The sequence below is a fragment of the Mytilus trossulus genome, chromosome 13, assembly GCF_036588685.1.
Source record: "Mytilus trossulus isolate FHL-02 chromosome 13, PNRI_Mtr1.1.1.hap1, whole genome shotgun sequence".
Classification (NCBI taxonomy): domain Eukaryota; kingdom Metazoa; phylum Mollusca; class Bivalvia; order Mytilida; family Mytilidae; genus Mytilus; species Mytilus trossulus.
Genome location: NC_086385.1, coordinates 38,163,942 through 38,176,444, shown reverse-complemented (window position 1 = coordinate 38,176,444; position 12,503 = coordinate 38,163,942). Strand labels below are relative to the sequence as shown.

The window sequence follows — 12,503 nt, the reverse complement described above, 5'->3', positions numbered from 1 at the left end:
GTTGTTGATGTTGTTGTAGTTCCAACATCATTTGGTCAAGACAAAGACTTTAAAATTTGTATTTGCTTATTATTTGCTAGAAATGCACCATTTAAAACTAAAAACAATAACTGATTGGCTCGGAGTTAGAATAACGAGTCCGAATAGGGATATATTGATCTTGCTGCCGACCTTGTAAAAAGCAAGGGAATGATTCGGCTCAGTCTGTCGATCTTGTTCAAAACAGCTAAGGTAAGTATTAATATTTCAGGAACACGTTATTGTCCCTGATGTGCATGTTGTTTGTCACTGGACGTTCAGTAGACCATCAAACAATCATCAAAACTTCAAGTACGATGATAAAAGTTATCAGAAACGGTATTAAAGAAATTGATAAATGACCCTCAACTTCCTCTTCATTTCTAGTTCAGAAGTCATTATAACTTACCAACTCGTTTACTGTTAAAAGTCTGTGATCAATAATAAGATGCAAATATAGTGTTAACGTAAAAGAGAAAAGAAAGATATAAGAGAAACATTCAAATCCATAAGTCGAAAGTAGACTGACAACAGTTGTACATAAAATAAAAACTAAAGACTAAGCAATACGAACCGCTCAAAAATATCCAGAGGATAAGCAGATTCTGCTCGACATGTGACACCTGTCGTGATGCTAAATTTTTTTTTATTACAGTTAGTTAATAAAAAAGTGTTTTTGTGTATCCTTTCAGCTATACACATGATACAGCTTCATGTATATTTGAAAACCAATGCTTTTATTAACATGGTAATGTCAGTTAAAAAAAAATTGTTAACATACAAGCATAAATTTTAATTATATTTAAGTTGTTTAATTAAGCTTAAACCATACGTTTTGTCAGCTCAAAAAGCAAAAATTATCAGAAACGCTATCTTTTTTCTATTAGAAACATTTTATAGCAAATTCTCAGGTTTGTGGTTTGTATATCCTACTCGCTGTGGATGTCTCGTGAGATGCGGATACTATTAATTATATGTTTTTAATCTTTTTTTATCTCCTTCCATATATATTGCTTCTTTTTGTTTCTATACTTTTTTTTTACTTGGAATTGCAAAATGTGTTTTTTGCATACTATGGTTGCTGGTCGTAAACCTTTAATTTCGATTTGCACAACAAAAGAAATAAATGGGCAATATTCATGTACGCAGATGGTCTTATCGGTATAAAAGGTAATTAATTATTATACAAATTACTTGCAACTGCAATATCCACCGTGTATCATCGTACAGCGGATATAGGTACTAACCAAGCGGGCGTGAGCGATTTTAATCTTACAAGGTAACAAAAATCTCTGTTTTGTTCACATAATATTAATGTGTACTTCAATCTTAACATAATCGCTGTTTTAAGAAATAATTTGGTCGTAGGTTGATGATAAGAGATGTCTCCTTTTTTCCCAAATAAAAAAAATTGGCCCTATTCTCATTCGATATAATTCTATATTCATTGAAACTCTTTTCCTGATAGAAGGTCAATGTGTGTGTGTGTAATAAGTATAGCTGTTTCAATAGTTGGCTTTGAAATCTTTCATGCATATGTTATTTTTCGATATTTTAATCCCTAAAGAAGCGTTGTGTACGGTGTTTAGCTGACCACATAAATCCTTATGTACGGTGCATAGTTATGTTGTTGTACACCGTACACAAAAGCAAAATTTTCATACTCGTTTATTACCCAAAATGTTTCAAGGAATAAGTTTTTCACAGGTAGGTTTATGAATGGTAACTGTTACTTTTTGCCCTGTATTAGGTTTCTTTCAGATAAAACATGTAAATGTCTCAACAACTGTATCAAAATTGAAATTTGGTGTTGATATTCACAACTATTTGAGCATGTACAAGTTAACTGTTTATCATTAGAATATCAAAGTTGTTTTATAAATAGGAAAAAATCGATGCAAAAATTATTTGGGAGAAGGAATTTTAAATGTACATTGAATATTGATAAAGCAAAACAAAGAAATTGTACCGTGTAAGGTCAAAATCGATCATGTCCGCTTGGTTAGTACCTATATCCGGTGTACTGATGATACACGGTTATATCTCTAAAGAAAAGATCCTAATATTTTCTTATAAACACTTTAATAGAAAAACTTTTACTTCACGAATAAACAACAGGAAACCATGAAACGCAAAAAGCACCGCATGGAACACTGAAATGTCAAAGTAACAGCATTTGGGGAAATATCCTGAAATATATAGGAAAGGTTAAAACCATAATGAAAGTTCCTTATTGAATAAAAACCGAACAAGAAGCAGTAAGTTATTAACCAATGAATTATATAACTTTTTTGTTTTATATTAAATTCAAATTGGGATGCATGCATTGATCACAAGTAGCAAAATATATTTATTGAATATATTTACTATAGGCATAGTGGATAGTGTTTGAAAATGTCAGCAGTACTAATGTTGATGGCAATCACATTTCATTCACAAATCATTACAGGTAATATATAAATAAAATCAAATTAAAAGAACGAGGAATTACACATTTTACAAATGTTATTTCCATTTTTCAATATGCAATAGGTTAACCACAAGATTATTATTCTTTTTTCATAAACGTTATCATGATTTTGATTATCCCTTTTTGCACTCTCAAACTTAAAGAATGTTTAATTTGATTTCTTTTCCAACTTATTTGTTTAATTAATTAATGTAGTTATCTATTTTGTCTGTAGCATTTCTTTTTATCTTTATTCCATACAATCGCAGCCGTGATTTTAAAATGGGGATATAATCCAAGATTGAATCCTTGTAGAAGAGATAATACCCTAATATTCTGTTTTATGACAAACAAAATACGATTTATTTTCCAACAGTTTATACAGTTACTCAAACTTTTGATGTCCCGTTTGCATTGTTTTCTCATTATAGATATGCACATCATGTATTTTGATCATATCGTTAATATTATGTCAAATGGTAATATGTGGCCTCTACAAGTCCGACAGCAGTGATAGTGAGTTACACAAACGATATAAAGAATGAAATCACTGTAAATTAATAATGATGAAATTAAAAAAAATTCACATTTGTTCCAGCATATTCATCATGTTTTCTATTTATTTTATCGTCAACTTGAATTTACTTATCATAAGAATCAATTGAAGTGACATTTGTTTTCGTATCTTCATTAATCGCAGGCATTGTCAATGGTATAGTCACAATCAGAGTTCAAAGAGAAGAACGAGTAATATTGAAATGTGTGAGCTCCAGTGTTATGAGAAGTTGGCTAGGACCAGATTTTAGCAATTTTACAAACGGACAAACATTGCTTTATTTTTCAAATCATCTCAAAAACCCGATACTGAGCATGTCTAAATATTCCGTGCAGGCAAATAATGGAAACTATGACTTGACTATTTTCAATTTTCAAAAATAGAATACCGGGCTTTACATTTGTAGATGTTTCAATGACCATGATAACGGAACATTCAATGAAACTAAGTATACCGTTACACTAGTAGGTATGTATAACACTTAAAATCGTTATTCAATTTGAGGATGCTTCATTTTACAAATAATACTTATTGTACAAAACTTTAACACTAATTTCCACTTCAATGGCAATTTTTTTATAGAATGTTTTATTTTAACATTTGAATTCGGGATTTTTATATAGAGATGTTCGAATCTTTTCGTATTATAGAAACCTTCTAATCATTTTGTAAGCTTTGGAACGATGAAATAGTTTATAAGCAGCTAGGGTTGTCGATTCTAAAAACGGTTTAATTGCTTTTACTTCATTTGTGAGAATGCTAAAGTGGACAGCGTTATATTTTTTTAGGAAGACAGTTTGAAAAATTTGAAATATTTCGATTGTGCTTTTTTTAATATTTGTCTGAGATAGATAAAATGTGATACAAAAAAAAAGATATTGTATGAGTGCTGAAAAATAAATAAAAATAAAGATCAACAAGGATATACGTTAAAAATCTGGAAAAATACTGTGTGTACTGCTTCCCTTCTATCTCCTCATTGAACATTGGACGTTGAATGCAAATTTGTTTATAGGGTTTTTTAAGAGATAAGAAAGAGAGAGTGTTATGATTTTCTACGAGTACCAAATTATTACATAGCTGACACTTGATAGTTATAAATGTGTGATACAAAGTAGACAATGCTCGGTTATTGTGATTACACATTTATTTCTTTTCTTTCAAGATGAAGGTGTTGCATCTACTACAATCTGGTATGAAAGAGGAAGGGATTTAGGAAATGCACCAGCCATTCAAGTTAATGTCAAAGAAACCAGTTCTCAATGTAAGTACATTTGAACCAATTATCAGGTTAGCACGATATTAATATAAGTATTTATGTGAAATCACCAATAGTTTAACAAAAAGCTAAGGCACGTCAAGTTGAAATTAGCAAGCGAACACTGATGAGGCTTTTTTTTTTATAGTAAAAACGTGCATCTGGGGGCAAGTATAACATTTTAATCCTGGTATCTTGGATAAGTTAATATTACGCTTTTTCTTTTCAAAAATATATGACAAGAAGCAGTAAATTCTTTTGCTTACATTTCTATGCTATAGCCATGTAATATTAAGGTGAATTAGAAACTTCCGTTTACTTTTGCTATAAAATTGAGACACTGATATTCATGCAATTATTAATAAGTAACATGAATAGCACGTTCAGTCATACGATACCTGATATATTTTATATCGAAATAAGATATTATATTGAATTGGAGTGCGATACGATTGCTGGCATCAAATCTTACATAGGATTTTTAATTCAATATACTCGTCATGAAATAATTCAGTATTTGAAACTCGATTACACTTTTATTCAAAATCTGTCTGGTATTTTTGAACACTTGTATGCAATCTTTTGACGTATTATAATTGAATGTACATCTCATGTACTTATTAAGTATTTGACGATCTATTAAATCTTTTTTTTAAATTTGTCTTATTTAGTTGAAAAAGTGTATATATCTATTGTAGTACCAGTAAACCAAAAACATTCAAAACCTAACTCTGAATTAACGATAACATTGGTGGTGGTTTTTCTGCTTGTAATAGTAATGGCTCTTCTTGGATTAATTGTTCGGAGAAAGTGGGGAACTTTAGGTAAGAGAAATAACAAAAATGCTATATATGGCCGTATTTGGCACAATGTTTTGGAATTTTGGATCATCAATGCTCTTCAACTTTTTACTTGTTTGGCTAAGTTGGCAATATTTTGATATGAGCGTCACTGGTGTGTCTTATGTAGACGAAAAGCGCGTCTGGCGTACAAAGTTATAATCCTGGTATCTTTGATAACTATAAAAGTGTCATATATAAAAAATTGAGAAGAAGAAAAATAAAAAAATAAAAATTCTAATAATTTTAAACGTAAGACGATCGATTTTTTAAATCAATTTTCAAGTCTGCTTAAAACAATTAAACTTGTCTCTTTTTATCCTATTGTATGCATAAAGTAAAATATACTAGCGAAGAGATACTAAACAAGACATATTTTTGTGTGACGTCATATCATCATAGCTTATGTTTTGAAAACGCTGACTGATACATCCAATCAAACTAAACATTTCAACCAAAAAGGCAAACATTTGGTAAATTATGTACCTTTGAAGAGATAATACAGTTGCATGCCCATGACAAATTGCCAGTACTGCAATGAAATGCTTCAAATATCATTTTACTTTTCAACAATAATTGTGTCCATGCTATGAAAAGGTAACAAAATGTCTAATATTGTCAAAATGTTTGTAGGTAGGGGAATGAAATTCTTCGTTGTGTCATTCAGAGGAGATGCAGAAAGGTAAAGTTTCATTTTCAAAATTATTCAAATAACTTACGCAAAAAGTCTTACAGCGAACATACATATACAGTCGAACCTCGTTGTGTCGAAAACTCGGATGTGTCGAAGTAATTTCTCGGTCCCGTCATAATTCCAGTTTGATCAATGCATTTTAACCTCTGATAAGTCGAAGATGGATGATTGGAATTCTCGGTTAAGTCGAGGTAGTTCTTAAGTCCCGTCGATGTAAAATTGATGTAAATTGACCCCGATGTCTCGAAATTCAAAAGAAAGAAAAAACAAATCGAAAGAAATAAAAACTTGAAAAATGAAATTCATAACGGAAGTTTTTCTTGTTTGACCTATTCATTCTCATAAGTGATAAAAGCTGTGTAACATACTTGTTTGTATAACAGTAAACATGAGATGTCTATGGTGACCGCTGTACTTTTATTTAATATGTTAATGCAGATAGAGTCAAAGTCTAACCGAACAACAAATCAAATACAACGGAAAAAAACCCCACAATCTGGTAAAAACATATAACATTAAATTATGATAGACAGAAAGCAACTAGAGATAAACGAATGACTGGCATATCAACATGTGATTGTCTACATAGTTAAATATGTCTCCTTGTAGTTTATAACATTTTTAGAGAGCCCATTTAATGTGAATCATAGTATCTGTTTAGTGCAAAATAGAAGAGAAAAATACGACGAAGACAATCCAACTCAGAGGTCTGACACCCTCTGACAATGTCATGTCTAAAAAATGAAAGGACTGAGCAACATCAATATTGGTGTAAACTTAGGGTTTCGATAGTGTAGGCAGATACTGCTCCTATTGTCCTCAGTTAACACTCGTCATGGTTTAAGGGTTAATATAAATACTAACTCATGATAACTTTTGTTCATATGTGCATGTTTCGAATTGCGGAGTTCAATTTTATTATTTGCAACCATTGATTTAACAGCATTTATGCGCATATTCATTTTTTTAGGTATAAGGTATATTGAATATTTCCTAGGGGACCCTTAAACACGGTCGAAAAGACATACACCTTTGCGTTTTTGTTGCACATATTATATTTATGAATACCCATGACTCTACCAATGGGTATTCGAATCATATTTGAAATGTTTAAAGTATCTCTGAAATGCTACAGTAATATGTGAAGCATCAATGGTTGCAAAAAATTGAATAAGTCAACAAAAGTCGACACAAAAATTACATTTATACAATACGAAAGCATTGTCTAATAGAAATAAAAACAAATGTTTTTCAGGACTATTTTAGCTGAAGATACTAGAGGTAAATATTAAACATACTTGTTTACATTTTTGTGTAATCTTTAGCAACGTCATTTTGCAAAGCTTTATATCATATAAAAAAGAAGATGTGGCATGATTGCCAATGAGACAACTCTCCACAAGAGACCAAAATGACACAGAAATTAACAACTATAGGTCACCGTACAATTAGAAAAGCCCTAACTGCATTGTCACATTTACTTGTAGTCCAATAAGTACCATGGGATGTATGAGTTGTTTAACACGAGACGCATCAAACAAAATGTCAAAATTTAATCAAATCAACTCCCGTCTTCATTAAATGTCTAAAATTTCCTTGCAAATTTTTTTAGACGAATGTGAACGAATGTTAACAAAGAGTTCCATATGGTGAAGTTGAAATCATCCCTTCGTAACCTTTACGGACGCCATCAAGAGTTGGTTGACCGTTATGGAATAACCGTTTAACAAATGATATCAGATATGTTCCTTATGTCGTAACTACAATCCCCTTCCCTTTCATGAATGTGACCTACCGAATTAAACTATTTACCGGAATTGTGATCACATAAGCAACACGACGGGTGCCACATGATGAGCAGGATCTGCTTACCCTTCTGGAGCACCTGAGATCACCCCTAGTTTTTGGTGGGGTTCGTGTTGTTTATTCTTTAGCTTTCTATGTTGTGTCATGTTTACTATTGTTTTCTGTTTGTCCTTTTCATTTTTAACCATGGCGTTGTCAGTTTGTTTTAGATTTATGAGTTTGACTGTTCCTTTGGTATCTTTCGTCCCTCTTTTAACAAATATTTGGTGAGATCTGAGGACAACACTGCAAATTGAATAAAACAGAATTTAGATTAAGGCAATGGAATACACAAAATCGTTAACTTTGTAAAATATACTTGTCTTAGAGTAGGTCAAGAAAAAAGTAAAATCACAAAAATACTGAACCTAGAGGAAAATCAATTCGGAAAGTCCATAATCACATGGCAAAATCAAATAACAAAACGCATCAAAAATGAATGGACAAGAACTGTCATAAACAAGATAAATTGTATTTACCCTTATTAAAAAAAAATCTTATTTTGTTCTCTCCATTTTCCCAACTGTGTAAGGATAGTTTCTTAAACTAACCAGAATAATAAACGACGGTCGTTTTGCAAATTGAATTGAATTATCTCCCCTTTATCGAAGACCTTTATCTACAATGCTCTTCAATTACGTACTTTATTTTGCTATTCCCCATTTTGACTAGAGCTTCACTGATGAGTGTTGTTTTTGTAAACGAAACGCACGTATGGCGAAAATACAAAATTTTAATTCTGGTATCTGTGGTGAGTTTATTTTCGTAGATAGGTTCAGGTGTACAGTTGTGAACAGTTTCTTTGACATAATCTATTTATTTAAAAAAAAAGAAAGTTTGAATCGAACATTGACGAATTGTAAATTATTTCTATTATTTTAGATCAGTCTGATACCATGGATGAACCAGCTGAGCAATCCGTAAGCAAAGTATATGTTTTTAAAATTATTGAGTTTTTTCTTTTTGAATAAGAAACATAAGTCCTGTAACTGCAAGTGAAACAAAGATACACGATGAAAACTTGCATACAGGAACTATCATGGGTACATGCTGTTACCAACTGCTGTTAAATTTCTTCTCCATGTTTGCTTTTAAAATGAAAAGGTCTACTTCCTACAACATGGATTTAATCGCTGTCTATTGTACACAGAAATAAGATTTTAACTTCATCCGTCCGTTTTAAATTCATAAACTAAAAATGTGTTTCTGTTTGTAAAGGATAAAACTCTGGTATATGAAATATTGTACGTGATTGTTATATAAAAACCTCAGCAAAGATAACTCATCCCTACTTGTCAAATATTCAGACAAAATAAGAACATAGAATTCGTAAAATATCTTGTCCATGTAGGTTAACAAATTGTATATGACGAATAATCATTAAAAACATAGTGTACAGAAAATCTTGAGAACGTCCGTAATTTGTGTTTCCCCATAAAAGAAAAGAAATAATTAACCTGAATAGTTTGTCAAGTACAGTTCGTTACTTATTTAATGAATCTGCACAACACACATTCTAATCTTAGGTTGTGACTGTGCATATGTATATACATTTTTAATACTTCTTATCACCTATATGAAATAGCCGATAACTAAAGTATGCATTTCATTTATTGTTAAAGGATGTATTGATTTCAATTGAATATAATGCGTTTCATTAGAGATATTTAATATTAATTTTGTTTTATAGGATGGATTGAATTATGTGGAGGTGTTGACGGAGCCGCTTACATCAAGACAAACCGGAATTCGAGGAATAGACAACATAACAATGTATACAGAAATTGAGCATTCATTAAAGTCATAAGAAGGACAGCAAGACACCAAAGAAAAGTGTAGTGGATTGTTTATATATGATTGAAATTAGAAAAAGAAATGATGTTCATTCTTAATATTTGAACACTTTCGCGATATTTGAATTTTTATTGTGTTAACTTAATAATATTAGAAAATATTCTGCTACACAATACGATTACAGCTAATTTTTTGGTAGGATTTGTCTTTGTCAGTTTTTAGTTTTCTCTATTCTCGGTCTTTTCCCTTTTTCTGCCATCATGGCATTGCAGTTTGTTTTTGACTGATAAGTTTGAATGTTCCTTTAATATCTGTCACCTCTCTTTGACGAAATCAGCAATAATTATAGATGGTTGTTGGCTATGTCAATGAGATTGGTTGTCTCACTTGAGCCGGTAAGTCGAATGTGAGAAAAGAAACGAGTTGATTGATGATAATCTGTTTATCGCTATTTTACCTTTGACGACGTTGTACATTTCTTTGACAAAGGACACGTGCGCTATACATGTAGGTTCTAGCAGTAATTTTCCATATCACGCTACTGTGCTTCGGAAGGACATTATAAGTCATTAATATTAAAGAATATATTCGTAAATTAGCTATAAATTAAATTACTTGATTGACTGTATCTGTTGTAGTTAGTTTTAAAACAAATTTAGTGGGGAAAACACAGTGATTATAAATATGTCTTGCTTAGATTACCTTAGTCACATTTGGAACAACTTTTTGGAATTTTGGATCCGCAATGCTCTTCAACTTTGTACTTGTTTGACTTTATAAATATTTTGATATGAGTGTCACTGATGAGTCTTGAGTAGACGAAACGCGCGTCTGGCGTACTTAATTATATTCCTGGTACCTTTGATAAATAATTAGAAATTGGTACCACTTATGAAATTAAAATAACGCACTATATAATCGTATACATTCTTAAATTAAATACCGGAAGAGTCAGGTTTCAATGGTTTCAAAACAATTTTAACCAACATGACCAATGCAATATTTTTAGTACTTTTAAAGAAGAGAAAAGCTTTAAAGATGTCAAACACTAGAAACAGAAGTATCATAATACAAGAACTGCAAAAATGTAAAATAACAAACATATCAGACTTTTTTTACTGTACAGTTCTGAAAACTAATTTAGACTGTTAAAATAAGTATGACAAACAAGACGAATAAAATTCCAAACAAATGCTTGTTTTGTTCGTATGTTCTGGTTTCAAGAGGAATAAAAACAGATATCAAATCAATAATCTATCAATGGTGCTGTCATTATGAGATTAATATTATTGGGGTTAATCATAACATGCATGATCTGCATACTTTTTTCAACACAAAAAAAAATATCCCAGTTTAATTTTATATACTAATAGCATTACTTTTACGTACCACATGAAAAGGCATATGCATATGCGGTTTGCTTTTGTGTGATATTTGTCTTTCGTTTATGGATTTGTCAATATAATTGAGAAAGGAAACGGGGTATGTTTCAAAGAGACAACAACCCTACCGAAGAGCAGGAAATATGCAGCAGAAGGCCACCAATTGGTCTTAAACACAACAAAAAAATCCTGCACTCGGAGGCGTCTTAAGCTGACCCCTACACACATGAATACTAAAGCAGCGAAAATGTATGTCACATCTCCGAAACCTATAAATGAACTACAGAGGTTCGTTGAAGGCCGTGCCTTCACCTATAAATTGTTATTTGGATAGAGAGTTGCCTCATTGGCACTCACACCACATCGTCCTATATCTAAATACAAAGGTTCCCTACTTGCAACAGGCGCAACCATACAGCGGGGTTTAATATGTTATGTGAGAACGTATCCTTCTCCTTAAACCTCTAGACAATGTAGGATTAGAAAAAAACACATCGTCATACGCACAGTTAAACTCGAATATACGTCCGAGTCTGATGTAAGATAAGATAACAGATTAAAATTGGCCAAATGACAATGATGAACATTTATTAACAAAGTGAATTGAGTAGGCAATATGTCAATGAGACAACAACCCAATCAAAGAAAAGACAACAGCCGAAAGCCACTAATGGGTCTTCCGCGTAGCGAGAAAACTTCACACCCGGAGGTTGACCTTAGCTAGCCCCTAAATGAAAATCTGTACTAATTCAGCGAAAAATGACGTCATACTAAACTCCATAAAATATACATGAACTGGAATCAAAAAGCATACACAACTAACAAATGAAAGATAATTAAGACAGACGCAAACATGTGCTGGAGTTAAACATGTTAACTGCGATGTCTACCCTCTACCTATACCTCTAGCTTATGTCGAAAAACACACAGTTATACGCACAGAAATCAAAAGAAATCCGAGTCCAATGTCAGAATTTGTAACATAAAAAACTAGGCAAAATAACAATGATACATAAATTAAAAAAGAAAAAGACTACTAGTATTGCCTAACGTACCAGCTCCAGACCTCAGTTTAACTGTTTGAAAGATTATTTCTTCATCATATGATACTCAAGCACAATCCCTAAGGGTTTTGGCTTCATACCCTTATAAAAAGGGACGAAAGATACCAGAGGGGACAGTCAAACTCATCAAATAGAAAAGTGTGTTCTTGTGCTGGTTTTTGTACCGCTGTCTATTGATAAGGGAATGTTTGGGCACCTCTCATATGTTTAACACGCCACATTCATTGGCATTCTGTATTGGCCTGAGTCACAGTTTTCATTTTTTGCTGCATGCCATATTTGGTTTTCTTTTATTTTTATGTCCATATATCAAGTTGCTAATTTTTATTTCGAGGCCGTTTTTTGATGGTCGATTGGAAATTACTGATTAGTGGATGCCGATGATGTTAGGCTCTTGCTGAAGGCAGTACAACGACCTATAGTTGCTATCTTTAACGTCATTTGGTCTCGAGTGGAAGGCAGTCTGTTTGACAATCATATCATATTTTCCTATTATGTCTTTTTTTATAACTTTTTTTTTTCATTAGCAATCCATAAGTCCATTGATAAATTTGTTACTACACACATGCGGAACACGGGCATGGATTTGGGGGGGGGGGGGGGG

The 12,503-nt window shown here is 32.0% G+C and overlaps 1 long non-coding RNA gene across 1 annotated transcript; it reads left to right on the top strand.

Annotated features, from left to right (window-relative positions):
- The first annotated feature begins 4,195 nt into the window (after nucleotides 1-4,195).
- Nucleotides 4,196-9,465, top strand: LOC134694695 (uncharacterized). The gene is made up of 5 exons (XR_010102586.1): nucleotides 4,196-4,287; nucleotides 5,754-5,802; nucleotides 7,070-7,095; nucleotides 8,542-8,579; nucleotides 9,350-9,465. It is a non-coding gene; the product is annotated as an uncharacterized LOC134694695 (long non-coding RNA).
- Nucleotides 9,466-12,503: the final 3,038 nt, after the last annotated feature.